Below are 20415 nucleotides of genomic sequence, written 5' to 3'. Positions count from 1 at the left end.
TGCGACAGAACATGACAATTAGAAATTTTTTTCGAGGAGCTGCTTGGTGATTAAGATAGAGTCAGTACACCTACGTAACCTACCTAATCTGTAGCCTACGTAACCCTATGTGGGTTTTCTAAAATAAATTACTTAGGTGACGGCTTATAATCAAACTAACTGAGCCATCGAAGTTCAGTCCGTGGATATAGGCGTTCTGCAAGTAGCGGCGGCGTTTCTGTTGATGACGATGAGGGTAGGAAGGTTTACCTCACAGACCGTCATTTTGTGCTGTGGCATCTGTGAAACACGTTGATCGATGAGTGGCATTGAATAAATGTTTTGCAGCTCGGAAGGTGACACTTATTTCACGCCTCAGCGATGGTGACGAAGTGACGCCACAAAAATCACACAGAAGTGGGCGTATGGTGTTGAATTTTACATTACAATGGTAACTGTTTTAATGTACCGGGTAGCAACAGATACCCGGTAGCAGCAGAGCCAGGGCTGAGCTGAACAGATTCTGAAGGTATGTTTTAGATGATCCTTTAGCTTACAGGAGAACACGTAGGATTTAGGCGTCACTCGCGTAGGCTTAGTTTCTGAAATTTATACTGGTACACAATATTAGTGACAGAAGGATATGGAGACCACCAATAGCCGTGATGCACCAGTAATGTATATTTCCGAATTCGCTGCACTGATATAAAGAAATTATCCAAGTTTCTACGTAATAGATAGTCAAGATATTATCAGCAGTGAACTTGACTGATACGCAGGCGAACAGAAAGCTCGATACCATTCTGGTATTTTTATTCAATATCAAACATGGTTGAGGGAGACATAGTTTCACGAAGTAGCAGCGCATCCCCTTTTTTCTTGATGCTCAGTTATCTGCGAGAGAAAGAAAACACAAATATCTAAATACCTTCACATTCAAAGAACAATTTGAGGAATAGTATCAGTAAAGTTTGCTATTTCTCCTTGAAGTTAATCAAGCCTATTGAAGGCGATAATCAGCGTTGATGAAGCAGGAGGCAGGTTCGAGGTAACAAACTTGGAGCTACATTGTAGCGAAAATAGTTGCAGTCAAATGCAGAGTTTGAACAAGAATGCTGATGATAAACACAGAACTGTACAGCGCCTTACTCTTCTACTTTTCCTAAGTTTGAGCGTAGGATAACTGTCCCTACGTACGAGAATCTGAGTGTAACTGTGTGACCACCTAGTGGTTGCGCCCGAAACTAGTGTTGAATCGTACGGAGTCTTAGTGATCTACCAGTTTGGTGATTGCAGCCTAGACAGAAAGGAATGCTTTCCCTACAGCGTTCAAATACATTTCAGTAATCAAATAAAAAGGGGAGGTGCCAACTGCTGCCCCCGCCTCAGCATTCCTCTAGCCAATTAGGTTACAACTGAATTTTCGCCACCACCTACCGGATTGTCGCTAATCTCGTTAGCAGAAATTGCGCCTGTGTTCGTCTTCCACTCTGTTGTGCCGTCCCGTTGCGCGCCATTTCAAGTTGGTTCTTATGTCGTTAGCAGAGTTAGACTTGAGGCAAGTGTGTGGCTCTCTCTCTCTCCTATTCCCACGCACTTAGCGATTCCTCTCTGCATGTATACTTGCAATTTCCGTTGTCAAGTCCCTGCGTAATTTGTAGGCCGGCCTGCTTCAAGGACCACTTCAGTTTCGTCTTCCCGCCTGACATATAATCCGACGCTCGTGCGACCATGACCCCTATATGGCTTAATAATATGGATGATATCGTGATCTGTGCGCTGCTTAGAATTGTATGAACGTTAGACTCTTCTAAAGCCGGCGGCCGTGATAGCTTATTTATTATTCTATTTTCCATCTTGTGCTGCATCAGCATTGCAGTACTTAACATTATTTACGAGAAATCTCTTGGGGGGGCTTGCCAACCGGGCTTCTTAAAGTCCGTTTTGTTGCTCCTGTTCACAAGTATGATCCTCTTAGCGATAGCATGATTTGTATTCACAACTTTGCGTCATATTTGTTCTTGAACAGTGTAGCGCATACAAATCGTTATTCTTCTGATTACGCCTTGTCGGCATGGATTTCGGAAATTCTTCTCCTGTATCACACAGTTTACTGAATTCACAAATGATGTTGCTTCTGCTTTATATAAACGACTTTATGTTGACTGCACCATTCAGCACTTCAGAAAGGCGTCTTACACAGTTCCGCATGCTTTACCGATAGAAAAGTTCTGGCAGAACGGAACTCACGATAACTGTTTTTGCTCCTTAGAGTTTCCAACAATTACTAGAGGGAACTCTGGAACTGCGATCGTTGTTCATGCAACATGGTATTATGGGCGGTACATGAATTTGTCTGAGCTTCATGCTGGGACATGAGACGGTCTTGTGGCTTCGTTTATTACGCTCTATCTGGGCCAAAATTGGACTAAATTTCGAAGCAGTCGATACGTTTTATTGCAGAAGGTGATAAAACACTGAAAGCGTGCCTAATCGCTGCTACTTGCGGCGGTTCCGCTTTTCCGTGCGTCAGTGGCGCAATGGTTTATTATTTGGCTTCTGTGCTAGAGGTACTGTGTTCCGATCCTGCCATCGCACAATTTTAATAATGGTTGCGTAAATATTTATAACGCCGTACATTCCTAAAAATGACCACTTTGCTATGTCAACGGGTCATTCAAAGCCAGAAAATCAAAAAAAAAACGCTGGCCGGATACGAATCCACGTCTTCGCATTACGTGTGCGATGCTCTCGCCAATAGAGCTACCGCGGCACCGCTTTTTTCTTCCACGTCCTGGGGTATTTATGTTTATCTACTAGAAGTAACCCTGGAAGTGTTAGCCAATGTCACCACTAATACTCTCAGTCTCATATTCCTATATTTCGAAAGATATTGACGTATGCCACCTGTACTCTTTTATTACGCAACGCCTCCATGACTGCTGGTATTTGTACTGAATGAAATGCATTTTCAAAAATCATGGAAATCGATATCAAGGGGTCTATTGTACAGCGCACATCTCTCAATTACCGTATTGATAACAAGGACGTGGTTCATTGCAGAATATTCCTGCAACCATATATATATATATATATATATATATATATATATATATATATATATACGCTGCACATCACGCCAATGGTGAAAATTCACCTGGAGTACCCATATATGTTCTAGCACAATAGGAAAATATTTTGTGCTTCACGATAACATCTTCAACATGTATTATCAGTCACTAGTTGACGACCCACACTGAGGATTCGCATCCTTCAGGGTTTGCATTTCGACATAGCTCATCACCGATATAGTCTAAAAACATACTAGGCTCCGCGCGGTGCTTTCTATAAAAATAAACCTGTAGTAGATATCAATTTTATTTCAATAGCATTCATTATACATCACTTGAATAAAGAAATATATCACACATATTTTCGTATGTGCGTTTACGGTGCACATTCCTTTCGCCTCGCCCTTTTGTTTCTTGAAGCTTTTTTTGTTAGTAGTGCCATTACGATTGTACATTTACGGTGTAACCAAGTTACAGTTATTTAGGCCGCAAAATAATAATAATAATAAAATAAAAAATGACTGGTAGAATATACGATACTAGGACCGAGGGCGTTAGGTAACCAAGACTTTCTCCCCCACCAGAGTATTTTATGTGTGGTAAATGTTAGTTTCTTAACGAAGAAATATTGCACAAGTTCTTAGGTGTTGAAGAAAGAGCCCGACATCCGATGAAAAAACAGTTATTGTTTCATAAAATATCCCCTCAGTCGTTTTGAGGGTGGTATGTTCCACGTAAATAATCTTATTTTCAAACTTCTCTTCCAGCGCGCAAAGTACGAAAATTTCCGCGTAATAACGCACTTGAATGCGGCCACACCACTGGCACGAAAGTGATTTGAAGAAACTAAGTATGCCCATTGCCTGACTCAGTAACTGCCTCAAAGTGGCAATCTACTTCGGCTGTTATTGCTTAGCACTGAGTGGAAGCTGCGCGTTCCGCGTAACGATCTCAGCCTATGGAGTGTCCAGCAATAATGACTAGTAGGAACTGGCACTGCGATCGTTCAGCCAATGTGGAAACGATGACTCGTACATCAATTTGGCTTGTCTTCGTGCTGGTGGCTTCGGACATTCTTTCGGGTTTGTATATTACGTTTTATCCGCCTTCGGCGGCTCAATTTCAAAGCAATCCTGACTTTTTTTTTAAATGCGGAAGCCAATAAGTCTCTGAGAACCCGCACAGTCACTGCTAATTGCAGTGGTTCCACTTGTCCACGTGTCTGTCGCGAATGGTTTGTATATCGGGCTTATGTGCTAGTCGTCCGGTATTAAAGTCCTCCCATTGGATTTTTTTTACAATACTTGTTTAAGTTTCTGTAACGCAGCACTTTCGTGAAAAATATCAGTTTGCAAAGTGACGAAACCGTTTGGAGTCAAACGCACGACATTAGGCAAATCTATGCAGGAACGATCCTTCCCATACTGATTTAACCGCCTTGCTTGCAGCGGTCCTTGGCGCTAGTGCCACAATTCACTCTACTAATTGTGTTAAACTCGATGTTTAGGTCTACGCGATGATCCCATGGCTGCGGAGACAAGAATTAAGTGGTGTTAGCTTCTTGAAGCGAGTTTTGGAACTACTCGTGTTGGAACATGCGAGCACGTAATAACAACGCAAATCGTACTTCACGCGCTGCGAGCACAGCTGGTTAAAAAAAAAACTAATTACAGAAGACTTAGAGCAATGAAAACAACTGAATGCCATGTTTTAGAACGGAATAATCGGTATGATATCCGAAATCACGCCACTTATTAAAAGTTTTAACAGCGGAGCTGTTCAAGCCGAGCTTTAGTCCGTAACGTGTGAACAGAAAACGTGGGCCGATCCTCGGAGTGGTGCAGGAAGGGTCCAAGCTCAATGCCACATACCCCTGTGAACTAGTGAAGCTGAGCCTAGATAAGTCTAGATAAGCATGGCTGGGACTACTTAAGCTTAGTCAGTCATCGGTAGCCAATCGAGAGTCAATCAGTAGCTAATCGATAATCTATCACCAATCAATAAATTGTGGAAAATGCTGGGTATGACTTGGTACTGCTTAGCCTAGCCCAAATACGTGCCCAATACATTGCAATAGCCAATCGATAGCGAATCAATAGCTAATGGATCTATAATCAATAAATTCCGAAATATGCTGGCGATGACTTGGCAGTGGTTAGCCTAGCCCAAGAGCCAGGACTAGCTAGGTGCCCATCAGCTACGCTGTCTCTTTAGCATTATGCCTCCAGTGCAAGCTATGGTAATTTTTGTTATAAATATTCCACAGAATCAGCCAGGTAAAGAAGGCAAAAAATTATCGTGGTGGCGGGAAATGTCGGATGGATGAACACCATATAAATTATAATCGTATACTGTACCAATTTTAAAGGCTTTGCTCACGCAATTCGGAGTCCCTTCATTTGCAGGCAATTGCTAAAAGGTCATTCCATGTATTTATTTCGTACATTGTATGTTTTAAAGCTACGCTTCAGACAGACTTGATTCATTGATGAAGCTGAACAGAGATGGACTCAATGGCATGTCGTTTTCAGTCAACTTTTAGTGGTAATGTAAACTGCTTTCGCGAAGCTTGAATTCGGCGTGCATACAGAAATGGCACTAGGCTGCAGGTAATATTTTGACTCTGAACAGATTGATTGGGAAAGCAGAATTCTCCCACAGTAAAGGACACCCTATTTCTTGCTTGTTTGTTTTCGTTTGGCTGCTGCTTCTTTATATAAGTGCGATCAGCCGCCATGGGGGTCTGGAAGATAATCCTGTGGTTACAGAATGGTTTGTTGAAGAGATGGGGGGGAAGGCGGTGTCGGTCAGATGCTTCCAAAATATATAATTTAAAAATTATGTTTTTAAACATTTCAAAGCTACTGATATTTGTGATAGTGCAGAAAGAATACGGTGGCCTAGATCGTTTTTGACTTTTCCTTCTTATTGATGGACGAAACATCATTTTTTGTTTGTCGTATAGGAATGCACTTTGCCAAATACTGCATACGTACAAGGACCGATATTAGCACCCTCAGGAACGGAACCCCTTGTATATTTTGGCTTTATTTATTTAGTTGGAACGCAGACCTTTATCGAACGTTTTATTCACAGTTCTTTAGCATAAGGTTTTGGAAATATTACAGCGAAGCTGTTAAGGGCAAGGGCCCCCAGGGTCGTGTCCGCGTGTACAAGAATATTATCATCAGCAGCATTGACTCGAGCGTCGTCGTCTTTTTGAGCGCATGGCAACTCCTCCCTCTCGGCCTGCTGAGCCCCCGCTATCTCTCTTTTCTTACGCTAGTCGACCTTCTTTTATGCCACTTACCACCCCCCCCCTGAGTAGAATTGGGCCCGGTTGCGAGGCTAGCGGGGCTACCCTGCTCCTGCTGGAAGCTGTGCCCGACTAGACTTGAGCCCTGCTGGGAGGCTAGCGAGGCTAGGCCGGCAGCACTCCTTCTTTGCGTCCGTGCGTCACGGCGCCACCTCGCGGAGTCGTATAAAAACGCCGTGTTGGCGGCGTTTTCAAACTTAGGATTGTAAAAAGGTTTGCGTTATACCGCGGTTTTTGCCCTATCTTACGTTTGCTTCTTCATTACGTGACCTGGGTGACCCTGGCGACCACGTGAGCTCGTTAGCGCTTGTGTGGGCACCGCGATTGGCGTAGCCGTCTTTAATAAAACGCTTTGACCGTACGGTGATCTCTACTCTGTACGTTTCCCCTGCAACGCCTCCGAAAGACATCGAAACGTTCATGATAAGCTTGTTCGGTTGGGTGATGCCCAACGACGATACACCCACTCTCATCATGGGGGAAATATTCACTTCACCAGACCCACCGTAGTCACAGCTTCGCTGACTTCCATCTTCACAGTAGTGGAAGAGCTCTGAATTTTTGTTCCTTCTGGCAGTTCAACAATTTGGTCTTAAATTTATTTGATTTACATGATCCTGGTGCATTATGTTTAATTTTGCTTCTGTCGTGTGAAATAGTCACATCTTGGTTTTATCCTATAGTGGGACAACCTCCAAGCACCTACCTTCCCGACGTGCCTGCTATATTGCATTTCAGGTGAGTTTTAAATATGAAGCATTTTACAGCATTTAAAAATAATTCATTTCCGTGCAGATCACTTTAGGTCGCCGATGAGGATGCACTTGACGTGCTAGAAAGCTCGTGTTTTCAAGGCCTGATAACTAGTTTTGAAGGTACCTGAATGACGCCTTCAAATAGACTCCCAGGCCAAAAGTTCTACTACAACTTAGTTTAAGAGCAAAATGACGCAGGGTCACCTCCGAGATTTGGGCGACTTCGTATTCTCTGGGCATTTGTAGTATCTGCATACAAAAATAGCAAATAGGGTCACATAGAGATAGGGCATCACGGTAGCTGCATTGGTAACGACATCACGTAATGCATAGATGTGGGTACCCCCCCCCCCCCCCCCCCCCATAAGCTGATAGACGTGATCGCGTGGTGAGCTCTGAAAAAGCAGGTTTGCATTGGGAGGACTCAAGAGCTCGATGGCAACCCCGGTTTTCAGAATCAAAAACACGTAATAGGCATAAATTCTTTTATGAACAATTCGCCTGCTTGATTTGAACAACACCTGATGTATTTAAGAAATAACGTTAAAATTTAGTGACTCTAGAAGCAGATTGTTCTGATCTCTTCTGGAAACGTTTACAAAAGTTGCCGAAACTGATATGTAAGTCTGCGAAAAATGAAGCGCCAAGTTTACAGCTATGCAACGCTACTGCAAAAACAGATATAGCAGACCTGTCAACTGCATTTATTAGATAATCCAAAGCGAACATGTTTGGTATATGAATTTATTGGTTACGAATAATTTCGCATGGTACTATTGGCAAGGATTTTATTAAGGTACTACTTTTTCAATGTTTCAAATATAACACTTTTTCTATATCGGCCTCGATGATAATTCGTTTGATGCAGTCACAACATTTAGAGTCTTATTTAATGTGACCAACCTCACCAAGTTCGACGGACTCTTTGGTGAGAAAAACAACTTCCCTATTCCCACGTAATTGGAAAGCAGCTGCAAGCTATTGCTTCCTCTGAAAGACTTTTGTAAAACACTCACTATACGGTTAGAGTCAAGGTAGCCGCATGAATGGAAGAGGAAGAGGTGAGAGCGGAGAAGACTAGAAAGAGAACATTTTTGCCCGTCGGAGGCTCGTCCTGAAGCCTGTTTAATAAACCCCGTTTTTCTCGCTTCGTAACAGTTTTGGTGAAAGGTGCTATGTACTTGAAGTAGCCACGGACCCGGAGCCATTTATTCTTCGCCGGAGTCGCCACCTCGCCGGGCTACCACCGTTGCCTGTTAACATCTCCAACGAAGGAAACGCTCAAAGACCGATGCATGCAACTCCGGGATCAATGCCTGCTGGTACGTGGCGCTACTGCCGAGAACCTAGGGTTTTCGCCGGGAAAGCAGGTGGAGATGTAGAAGAGTGGCTCAGGCATTACCAGCGAGCAAGCAAGTTCAAAGACTGGGACACTACCGACCAACTAACCAACGTTTTCTTTGCGCTCACTGTCACTGCCCTGGTGTGGTTTGATAATCACGAAGAATTATTAACGACGTGGGAACGTTTCGTTCATGAGCTAAAGGAATGCGTCGGTGATCCGGACGCAAACAAGAAACGCGCAGAGCATGCCCTGGCAGAGAGAGCACAGCTACCAAGTGAGACTTGCACTGCCTACATCGAAGAGGTTATGAATTTGTGCAAGCAAGCCAACACAAGAATTCCCGAGGAAGACAAGGCCGGGCACCTGCTCAAGGGCATAGCAGAGGACATGTATAATTTGTTGCAGAGGACGTGTATAATTTCTTGATCGGCAAGAACAGTCTCGCTTCCGTGTCTGATGTCATGAAGCACTGAAGATGCACCGAATAACGCCAAAGTTTGGCCGATTGTCCAATGCTACTACTGTGGCCAGTATCGATATGAGCCCTTCATTTGACCTGGCGTCGACCATAAGACAGATCAACCGCGAAGAGCTGGACAGGCACAACGAGACGGCACGTCACCAGCCTGAAGTCTCTGATGCGGGCTTTTTGCAAGTCCTGGCAACTTCTCCACCTTTGAATGCATGGCAACCGTCGATCAATGCTGCGGATTTATCAAAGTGCCGACACGCACCGGCATTCAGAGGCCACTAGTCTTCGGATACCCGATTTGAACCTCACCCTCGTTACGCCCGTTCCTCTGGACGTCTCACCGCACGACCCACCACTGGCAACGCTCCGCGTTACGACCCACTCATTCGTCCTGGGCGTGTTGATGTGTTTCACAGTTCTGAAGACTACCGAAGAAGCCGTCCACTTCCGGCATGCTACATCTGCGGCGTTCTTGGTCATATATCTTGTTTTTCTCCACATCGCCACAGGCCTCGGTACGATCAACTTGCTGCCCGAGCTCCCAACACCCAATGGCCTTCTATGGCACAATGGACTTCTAGAAGCAACTTTTGCCAAGGAAACTTCCGAAACCGCTTACCTGCCTCCGACTGTAGCGTGACGCCGCCTCCACTTCCTCGATTGCACCGGTCTCCTTCACCTCAGCGTCGTTCAAGATCACCACCGCCGCAAAACTAGAGAGCTCGGCCAATGGAGCTGCGGTCGCTGGAGATTCGCTGCTGAAAGATATGCCTCCGCCAGTGTTTATATTGAAGGGCAAAGTGGAAGTCCTCGTTGATGGTGTGTCTACATTTGCGTTAGTGTACACTGGTGCTGTTGTTTCAGTGATGAGGCTTTTGAAAGCTTATTGGGACGCAAAATGGTATTTCAATGGAACCAAGGGACAACATTTTGTGGCGTGAGCGGTGATGCGTTGCGCCCTGTTGGTTTTTGCAATGCACAAGTGTCACTGGGTGGTCAAGTTTGCACGACAGAATTTAAAGTTCTCCCCCGTTCATCACATTATGGTATATTAGGTATTGATTTTCTACAGATGTGCGGTGCCACCGTTAATTGCCGAACAGGGGAGATGTTTGTGAGTGGCCACATTTCTTACGAGCTCATGCAGGATGCTCCAAGCAAGGACGGCGCATTTCATGCCTGTAGGTTAGCACGAATAATTTTTCCTCCTCCTCACGAAAACCTCAAAAAAGCACAGGCCATCACTTACAGACAGTTGCAGACTAGGACATACATCACACCAACAACACTAACCAGGATCAATCCTGACCTTCCTACTGAATGCCCACACTGCAGCCACGAATACAACAACTTCGAACACATGCTCTGGCTGTGCCCTGGCAACGCGGGCACGGACTTTCCTGACCAGTCGTCCTGGGACTCAGCGCTCAGATAGCACAGCTCAAGGCTGTCCAGAAGGCCCGGGCGTCGCTGAAGGACTCTGTCTACCAGCCCCGACCTGGGTGGAGCCACCGGATTGATTGGCGGAGCCTCCGGCCCCGCTTTAATTCTGCCTCCTCAGGACTGCAATAAAGTTCGTACTCATACACTTTATGCCTGTGAGGACACTCTCACGCCTGTTATGTGAGCTGTGTGTGTGCCGGTGGGCTGCGCTACGAGGAATAATCAGGCCTTCGACGCCATAGCAGAGCCTGTGTATTTACTGTGCATGAAGAAGAGTATTTTTCTACCACATTGTCTTGTGTCTGTTGCTGAGCAGCACTCTAAATTATGGATTGTCAACCCTTCAGGCGAAAACGCAGTGGTACCTGCAGGCATGAAGCTTGCTTCCTTCAAAGAGTAGAGATCGACGCCAGTCGCAGTGCTCGCAGGTGCTCCACATACACGAGTTGACGTCTGCTCGGAAGACTCAAAGATTCTGCCGATTATCAGCAAGTCGATCAGCATGGACGAGCGCCGTGCATTAGTGAACGTCCTGACTAAGCACTTAAGCATCTTCGACTTCGCCCAGGGGCATAACGCGCCGTCCATTCCTGCGTCTTGAACCAAGCACAGAATTAACACGGGGTTGGCGCATCCTGTTCGACAGAAATCCTATCGAGCATCACCGTCAGAGCGAAAGGTTATCGACGAACAGGTTCACGAAATGCTACAGAAAGGAGTAATTCAGGAGTCATCCAGTCCGTGGGCTGCTCCAGTTATACTTGTGAAAAAGAAAGACGGTACTTGGAGATTTTGTGTTGACTACCGCCTTCTCAATTTCATTACCAAGAAAGACGTTTACCTTATTCCAAGGATAGATGACGCATTGGATTGGCTTCATTCGGCATCCTACTTTTCTTCTGTATGTTGGTGATCGGGGTACTGGCAAATCCCAATGCGCCCGGCGGACAAAAAAGCGGCCTTCATAACCCCGGACGACCTTTTTGAGTTCAACGTCATGCCGTTTAGGCTCTGCAACGCACCTGCGACTTTCGAAAGATTTATGGACACCATTCTTCGAGGCCTCAAATGGAATATTTGTATTTGTTACCTAGACGACGTTGTCATCCTTGGAAACACTTTTGAAGAGCACAACAAGCGCCTGAAAGTCTTCTTATAGACTGCATTGAACACGCCGGCCTAGTACTCAATTCTAAGAAATGTCACTTCGGTGAGCGGCGGACATTGGTGCATGGCCATCTTGTAGACAAGGATGGCATCAAGCCTGGCTCACAAAAGACAGCAGCTGTTGAAGCGTTTAAGCCTCCTCGGTCTGTTAAAGAGCTTCGTAGTTTCCTTACGCCTCTGCTCTTATTCCTGCCGATTTATACCTGCTTTTTCTGATGTCACCTACCCCGTGACTTGTATGCTGCATAAGGACGCCGTTTTTTAGTACTCACGAGTGCGACGCTTCTTTTCGTCAACTGAAGTTCTTACTGACCGCGGGTCCCATCCTTCAGTGTTTCGACCCAGCCGCACCAACAGAGATCCACACCGATGCGAGTGGTGTGGGGGTCGTTGGAGTCCTCGTTCAGCGATGCGGCCGGAAAGAGTACGTCATTGCTTATGCGAGTCGTACGATAAGTAAGCCTGAACGCAATTACAACGTTACGGAGCAAGAATGCTTGGCGGTCATTTTTTCTGTGCAACGTTACCGCTCGTAAGTGTATGGACGCCCCTTCACAATCGTCACAGATCATCGTTCGTTGTGCTGGCTAGTCAACCTTCGTGATCTCTCTGGTCGACTCGCGCTGGGCTCTACGTCTCCAGGAGCACAACTTTTTCATACAAGAGTGGTCGCCGACACGCTGACGCTGACTGCCTTTCGCGAATGCCGCTAAACACGACACTTTGTTATGCGGATAACCTTGGTCATTTGATTGCTTCTTTGGCAGCTGCATTTTCTGATAAAGAGACATTGGGAGAAGGAGCAGCGACAAGACTTCAGCTTAGAGCCACTTTTCAACGCGCATGACTCCACAACAAGCCGAGGATATTGTGTGCGTGATGGCCTCCTCTACAAGAAGAATTTCGCAACCACTGGTGCCCGCTTCCTTCTTGTAGTTCCGGAGAAGCTACGCTCCACTATTCAGCAGGCCATACACTACGATTCTACCTCCGGACATCTAGGAGCAGTGCGTACATTTCATCGTGCCCAAGAACGGTTTTACTGGCCCCGAATGCGTCGGTCGACTGAAATGTACATGACCAGTTGCGCTCAGTGTCAGGCTCACAAATACCTAACTACGACGCCAGCCGGCTTCCTATAACCACTTTTTTTCGCCTCGTAACAATACGAATTGGGCTTGTGAAGAAAGCTTTATAGAAGACTATGTTTAGAAGTTGCGGCGTCAAGAAAACCTGTCTTGCAAAAGTCAAACTGGAATGCTCGCGAAAAAACGGAAACATTATTCAGGAGCAAGGGCGGCTGCGTCGAGCATGAGAGTGTTTGAAGCACTATTAGACTATTGAACACGTGCATTGTCTCCTGTAACCATAACCTTTCAATAGCCGGCCGTTTTTGAACCGTAGAAGCGGCGAGCGTAGGACGACGAGTATCACTTCACGGGAATTTTATGCCTGCTCGATTTAATCTTAAATCAATATTTCAAAAATACAGTTGCAGTAAGCTGTTCTTCTTCATAGAGGGCTCCTACGTCCTTGAGTTTCAGCAAACTATAGCCACTAACATCCTGCTATCACTTCATGCGTTCTAGGGACGAATATGGGTCAAAATGGTGATATCAATCGCAGTTAAATTCATGTGGAGTACGGTGTGGAATATAGTCTGGATTACCTTTCCTCAAAATATATTTTCTATGTTTCGTCTTGGCAGAGGACATCAAATTTCATGTGAATACATTTCTTATTTACATCAAATTTGTCGATGTTGTGTATATATTTTTTGAGGCAATTGTCTGTTTAGTTACCTATTCATCAACCGGGATTGGCTCAAATCCACCATTACTACCGGAAGTAGGATCTGGCAGTCTAGGTGGTTCCTGTGGGCCCCCATTTCCATCGGACGTTTCTTCGTCATCATATTCATGGGGACTACCGTCGCCACTGCCATCCCGCTCTTGGACTGTATCTGGATGGAGGTAAAATTTTGGGTTATTGTAGACAACATTTTAGAAAAACGGTGAAAGACTTCACAATAGATAAACTACAAAAATTTGTAAAAACAATTAGCACCGTCACACGACAGTGAGGCTAGTGAAGCAGAAACACTAGCAGAAACACTAGCAGGGAACATAATTAAGACAAAATATCTCTACTCTGGCTCAACGTCTGTCCAGTGCGCAAAGCATCTTTTAAAACCAAGAACGAGCAAGGTTGCATTAACACTTTCGTCATTGCACCATGAAAGAAATGCGCATCTAACGTGCTCTAGATGCTAGAACCAACGGCAAAACAATTGCGCCAGACTTCTGCTTTGTCACAAGAGTAGACATATTGGGCTGTGATAATTTGCAGAAAGAAGTTCTTGCTTTCTGCCTTGTCAGAAGTAATGTTCAAAACTTCGGCGGCGATTTTAATGTTATCCAGAAAGGTTACTGCTGTAGAGCATACGGCCCGTACTGAACGCATGAAGCGTTTGCGATATCAGGAATGAAACCTCTCAGTCAGTCGCATTGCTAGATGCAAACAAGTTGCCCAAATATAGGAAAAATAATCTGAAATGTGATTATTGGCAACTTGAGTGATGTTCCATGTTCAAGTGGTACTCACTTCCTATTGACGTGTTTTATTTAAGTGCGAATCATTTCGTTGCGAACATTAGCCACTTTGACAGTATCTATCTATCTATCTTTATATATATATATATATATATATATATATATATATATATACATAGGCGCCGACTACGGGGGGGCTCCGGGGCTCGAGCCCCCTCCGGAATTTTCCCGGGGGGGCTGAGCCCCGCCCCTAAAATGACATTACCGGAGTTCTGTTACCCACATAATTTGAGGGTTCTCTTACGTTGCCTCCACATTTTCACTTTTGTTGTGGCTAAAAGATTACGGCACCATTGTAGGTGCGGACATGCACGTCTTTTAATTTATATTTCGGCTTTATTTCGGCAAATCCTGACAATAGGAGGACAAGCGCATTAGAAGCACCAGCGGCAGCTACCTCATCCGTGTTTCCTCACTTTAACATTAAAAAAATTTTGCGCTGAAAACACCACGCACAGACACAATAATATATTTAAATATATACAAAGGACCAAGTTTATTATATTTTTAAAGAGAAGGAGGTAGCCAACTAAATGGATAGCCTATACCTAGAGAATGAATAAGTTAATGTATGTTCACTTCACTTCAAATTACTTTTCGTGCTTTTTTGACCCTGAAAAAAACATGCAGACTTCAGTGACCCCTTCTGCAAAGTCTTCAATCAACGGCGTGTGAAAAGCACGTGAGTGATATGTGTCTCAATATTGATTCTTTCCAGTAGGCAATGCTAACGACTGGCGACAAAATAAAAAAAAGCTCTTCTAATTATTTACAGCATTTACGCATTAGGGATGGAACCATCGCCTCTTGCATGCAGAGGCCATAAATACGGGTGTTTCAGCAAACACTTTCAAACACTTTTTAAAGGTTGCCTGTGGCAGACAGCACAATTCTAGTTCTTGAGCTGGTCTGCTCGAAGAGGTGGACATTACTTGCACAAAAAATTGAAATGCATTATCGACTAATTAAAAAATCACCAATTAGGTTGTTATTATATTAACTTATGGCCCGTGTTACAATTTACAAATTCTAGCCGTGGAATTCACAAGGCGGATGCACTAGGAACTAATTCTCAGGATTGCACCAGTTTCGAGATATTAATTCCCGAACATTGCGGAGATATGCATTGGCGTTCCAGTTACTTTTGCGCTTACCCGCCGTGGTTCTTTAGTGGCTATGGTGTCGGACTGTTAAGCATAAGGTCGCGGGATCAAATCACGGCCACGGCGGCTGCATTTCGATGGGGCGAAATGATAGAACACCCATATACTTAGATTTAGGTGCACGTTAACGAACCCCAGGTGGTCTAAATTATTGCAGACTTCTCCACTATGGCGTGCCTCATAATCAGATCGTGGTTTTGGCACGTGAAAACCCATAATTTGCTCTTTTCATACTTTTGTGCTTTGATGCATAAAACGACGTTTTGTTGAGAAAGTGACTCGCACGCCAATGTATTTCCCAGCAAAAATAGACAATTATTTCTCAAATAATATCTCGACACTGGTGCTAGCCTGAGATTTAGTTCAAAGTGAATCCGCACTCCACGGCTAGAATTTGTAAATTGCAACATGGGCTACAAGGTAAATAGCTAAAAACTTAATTGGTTAATTTTGTTAATTATTCAATTATGCATTTCAATTTTTTGTGCAAGTAATGCCCGCCTCTTCGAGTAGACGAGCTCATGAACTAGAATTGTACTATCTGCCACAGGCCACCTTTAAAATTTTGGAAACTGTTTGCTGAAACACCTTGTATTTAGAATTCAATCAGTAACCCAAATGATGCCAAGCCGGATGCACTTGAAATTGGAATAAATAGAAGTCTAGAAGTCTTGCGCAGCAGCGCTTATACTCGGACTCAAAGTACTAAAAAAAATCACATCTCACCCTACGGGCAACCATGGTGGGATGCGAAAGCATCGCGGGGTGTGCGCATCGAGTTTCCGTTTCGTTTCACTTGGTAACACAACCCAATGAAAGTTAGAGTGAGAGAATGTATTAAGAAGAGAGGAGACGTTTGTACGGGGTTGTTGCGTCTTTATTTAGAGATCGTACATGATTCCTAGCGTCGGTGCGCGTGGTACCTTGAAGACGATCCCGAAATTCGGGGTCCGCTTGCCGACGCTGGCGTTTACGTTCGGCTTCAGCTTTCCTCTGCTCCGCGGCAGTGGCGCTGCCGCTGCGACTAGCGCCGACGTTGACTACGCTGACGGCATTTCGCACATCGTTGCACAGAGAGAGAATGACGGAAGCACAGCGAACGCACGCTTTATACTGCGCCGCGACACTTGCGCCGCCTACCGGCGTACCCTTTGAGAGAGAGGGAGTGAGTGAGAGAGAGAGTTATATGCAGTGATTTGCTGCGCCGCACCTGTGGCGGAGAGGGGGAGAGGGGAGGAGAGCGCACACCTGCGTAGGAGAGGAGAATGAGGGAGAGTTGCGCATGCACAGTATGGGTGCGGACCACGGTGTAAGAATAAGGAGAGGTGCTGACACTCTCCCCCCAACGCGCGCGAGAGCGCCGCTCGCTCGCGTCCAGATTATGTTCGGCTTGGTTGCAGCTGGTTCGGCGCCGTCGTAGAGGGCGCTGCGGTATGCGGTCCTAGCCTGGGCGGCAAGGCGCGTTGCTGCCGCCGCTTCGTCTTCCTGCTTGCATGTGCGGTTGCGCTGTTTTGAAGGCACGATTTTGTTCGCGTTCATTTCATGAGCTTGTGCTTGGGTATTGTCGCCACGGGCCCTCGACGAAGGTGGCAGCGGCCTTCTGAGGGTTGTTTGAAATGGCTAGAAAGTGCTTCGTTCCGAACTGCAATTCTGGATACCTGACTTGTGCGGAGCGTGTGCCTTTATTCAAAGCGCCGTCCGACAGCGGTCGTCTAGAGCAGTGGCGCCGTGCAAATCTGAGGGCAGACCGAACTCTAACGCCTACCAACCATGTCTGCACCAGCCATTTTTCAGAGGATACGATATCGATGGCATATTGTCACGACGTCGAAAGCTCCAGGGCCAAACTAAACGCACTTGTCGGCAGAGGCAGTAACAAGAACGGACGGTTTTAAAATACCGCGCGCTAGTCACTGCTTCTTCTTCTTCTTGCTATGTTTTTCATAAGTGCCGATGTGTCTTATGTCGTCGTCATCGCCGCGCTAGACACGTGGCAATATTACGCGGAGCGCTCGATAAAAGGATTCCCGCCTTATTTCCAAACTGTCCAAAGAACCTCACACGGTCAAATAAACCTCGAAAGCCGCTGCGGAAGAGAGAACCTCCTGTGTGCCGCAGTAGTTTGTGCAAATTTTGCTGCATGTATAAGGTATATACTGGGTGGTTTACTATCATGCACCAAGATTTGAAAATATGTAAATGTCATGGTAGCTGGACAGAACCAAGGTAATGTTGTCTGCCGTCGCTTGGAGATATTCTGATTATTTTTTTATTCCGCTTAATTACAAAACTATTTTCTTAATTGATTAACCAACTGTTTAATGCTATAATTGGATAAAAAGTGTGAACGAGAGAATTGTACAGCAGCGTGGAAAACTCGCAATATAGCTTTCTGTTGCTCAATACGTGATACATAAAAGTGTTTTCCGAGCGTGAACGAAACCCGCGAATACAGCAATATTGCCGCGCGACTGGCCGCTCGAGGCACTTTGCGTGTATTCGTGAGCTTCTTTCATGCTCGGAAAAACACTTCTACATAGCGCGTATTAATTGCAATAGAAAGCTGTATCGGAAGTTTTTCATGTTGCTCTACAATTTTCTCATTGAAACTTTTAATCTAATTATAATAATTGAGAAGTTGATCAATAAATAAAACTAATTATCTAATTAGGCAGAATGTAAAAAATAACTGAGTATCTCCAAGGGACGGCAACAACATTACTATGATTCTGTCCAGCTACGTGACATTTGCATATTTTGAAATATTTGTGCACCCTGTAAAATACTGCTGTTTTCTGTGCAGATGTGTGCCTGATTTTCAAATTTGTTCCATCCTGGCTACTGAATTTTTTTTACAATGCGCGTGCGGTGTATATTACACGCTTGCATGTTTTTATACAACATTTTCCCATTGTGGGAGTGTATGAGACCGCAAGCTTCTGGGATGGTTATCACCTATTAAAGTTATCGAGCTGCTTCATGCACAAGTTTTTTCGTATTGTGTCTATGCAAAAAAAAAGGTCTATGGGATTATTGTGTGGTGGGTGTAAGTGTATTTGTGGACAGGCTGTAGCATGCATTGTCAAACACGCTTACATTGGCACATTCTCATATGCAATGTCAGAAAAAGAAAGTCACCTCTTTTTTTAGATCTTGCAAGAGCCACTCAGTCCTCAATGGACGAAAGCCCAATCAATAATATACACGGTCTATGTTAAGTGGAATTGGAATAAAAAATGCATTTGCTCAGGTTTTCATCAGTAAACTGTGGTAGTGATGCTCTAATGCAAGATAGACGCCTGCCTTCGTCCCGCCTATTAAATTCCCATTTGAAAGAGTAGCTGATGTGCATTCTAATCTTAAGTTCTAGCCATGAACAGCCACTTTGCTCTAGTGCATTGCATATCGCAAGCTTGCGCCGTTTCATTTCTTAATTTATATCGCGGCCACATTGAATACGCGCAACGAGGATTGAACGGTTTTCTGAGTGTGAATGGAAGCAGCGATAAGCATGAAATACATTTTCTGGTGCAGTCACTATTTTCCTCTGATCGAGGGGTAGCACGTGGGCTAACACTCATTTTTTATGCTTGGATGAACGGCTAGACCGGACGAAACAAATTGTGCGCGCGAGGGTAACTTAGTGGGCTTTGAGTGCTGCCCGATTGATTCGTGTTCACGTCATCCACGCCCTGCACAAGGAACCTTCATGTTAGCGAAGCCTGGTAAACCTACCACTTTAATGTGAAATAACGATTTTTTTTCGCGCTTTGAGATTTACTCACTCCACTATGAACGAAAATTTAGCGGAGGCAGAGGAATGCCAAGCCGCCAGCTCCGCTAAGCTGGGACCGCTGGCCGCGGCGCCATCTATCTGCTCGCAGCAGAGCTACTCGGTGCGCCCGCGCGCGGCCGAACATAATCTGGACGCTCGCACGCGCGCAGTGTCAGCACCTAAATATTCTTCCACAGTGGTGCGGACGCCGTAGAACGGACACTGCCCCGAGCATAAGATGCTCTCGCATCTAAAAAGAAAGAGTGCAGTTTGGCCGGGAAGGCGAAGCAGTATTAGTGATAGCGAAGTAGAAGACAATTACACGAAGGAATATTCTTACTGTGTAAATCCGTGTAAGGATCGCACCCGTGTAAGGGCCGCACCCCCAACTTGACAGCCAATATTAAAAAAAAGGCATCCAACCGAGAAGCACTCGCGTTTCGTGCGCTGACTCTGATCGGGCTCAACAGCGAAATGTCGCGCGCAGCGTACTTTCGCGCGTCGCTACTGGATGTCGAGAGGAGGCGATCGCACAGGTTTACGGCGGATTTCATACTCGTTGTTGGAAAAATGAGGTCAAATGGCCCAGTCCCATGAAAGGCTCGTCAAAATCGCGACAGAAAAGTGTGGCCCTTACACAAGTCTATAGAGTTATAGTGGCCATATAAATTGTACTAAAACCCGCCGTGGTAGCTCAGTGGCTATGGTGTTGGGCTGCTGAGCACGAGGTCGCGGGGTCGACTCCCGGCCACGGCGGCCGCATTTCGATGGGGGCGAAATGCGAAAACACCCGTGTACTTAGATTTAGGTGCACGTTAAATAACCCCAGGTGGTCCAAATTTCCGGAGTCCCCCACTACGGCGTGCCTCATAATCAGAACTGGTTTTGGCACGTAAAACCCCATAAAAAATAACAAAAAATAAATTGTACTAAACATTCACCTAAAATTAAAACAGTAAGCATAGTGGACATAGTGGAAATAGTATGCACGGACGATGTAAACCTGTAAATAACTCACTGGATGACCTCCAGCACTCCAACGCAAGCATTATGAAGAACGCCGGAAGCGGAGGCGAACGGTTCGTACAGGCGCGCCATTCACCACAACTCCGAAAATTAGATTCATCATCATTATCTCCCTAATTTTATGTCCACTACTGACGGCCTCTGTGAGTGATCTGCGATGACCTCTGTCTCTTAACTCTGCAACACTAGGGGCGCAGAAAGACAGCCCGGCAAGGAAGACAGCACGCATGAAGTTAGCAGCCATCCCTGGTCGCCCTTTATCATTGCACTCACCAATGATTACCAACAATT

General features: G+C 45.3%; 1 long non-coding RNA gene across 2 annotated transcripts in view; it reads right to left on the bottom strand.

Annotated features, from left to right (window-relative positions):
- Positions 1-770: 770 nt before the first annotated feature.
- LOC119459599 (uncharacterized) overlaps positions 771-20415 on the bottom strand; it is a 46709-nt gene continuing 27064 nt past the window's right edge. Inside the window, exons 3-4 of one of the 2 annotated variants that reach the window (XR_005193699.2) lie at positions 13351-13511; positions 771-873 (exon numbers count right to left, since the gene is read on the bottom strand). This is a non-coding gene — a long non-coding RNA (uncharacterized LOC119459599). Of the gene's footprint in view, positions 874-7329; positions 7371-13350; positions 13512-20415 lie in introns of those variants that run through there. The other variant, XR_007467908.1, reaches the window with a different exon arrangement.

Source organism: Dermacentor silvarum, chromosome 7, assembly GCF_013339745.2.
Source record: "Dermacentor silvarum isolate Dsil-2018 chromosome 7, BIME_Dsil_1.4, whole genome shotgun sequence".
Lineage (NCBI taxonomy): Eukaryota > Metazoa > Arthropoda > Arachnida > Ixodida > Ixodidae > Dermacentor > Dermacentor silvarum.
The sequence above is the reverse complement of the archived record's forward strand: the minus strand, read 5'-3'. Positions and strand labels throughout refer to the sequence as shown.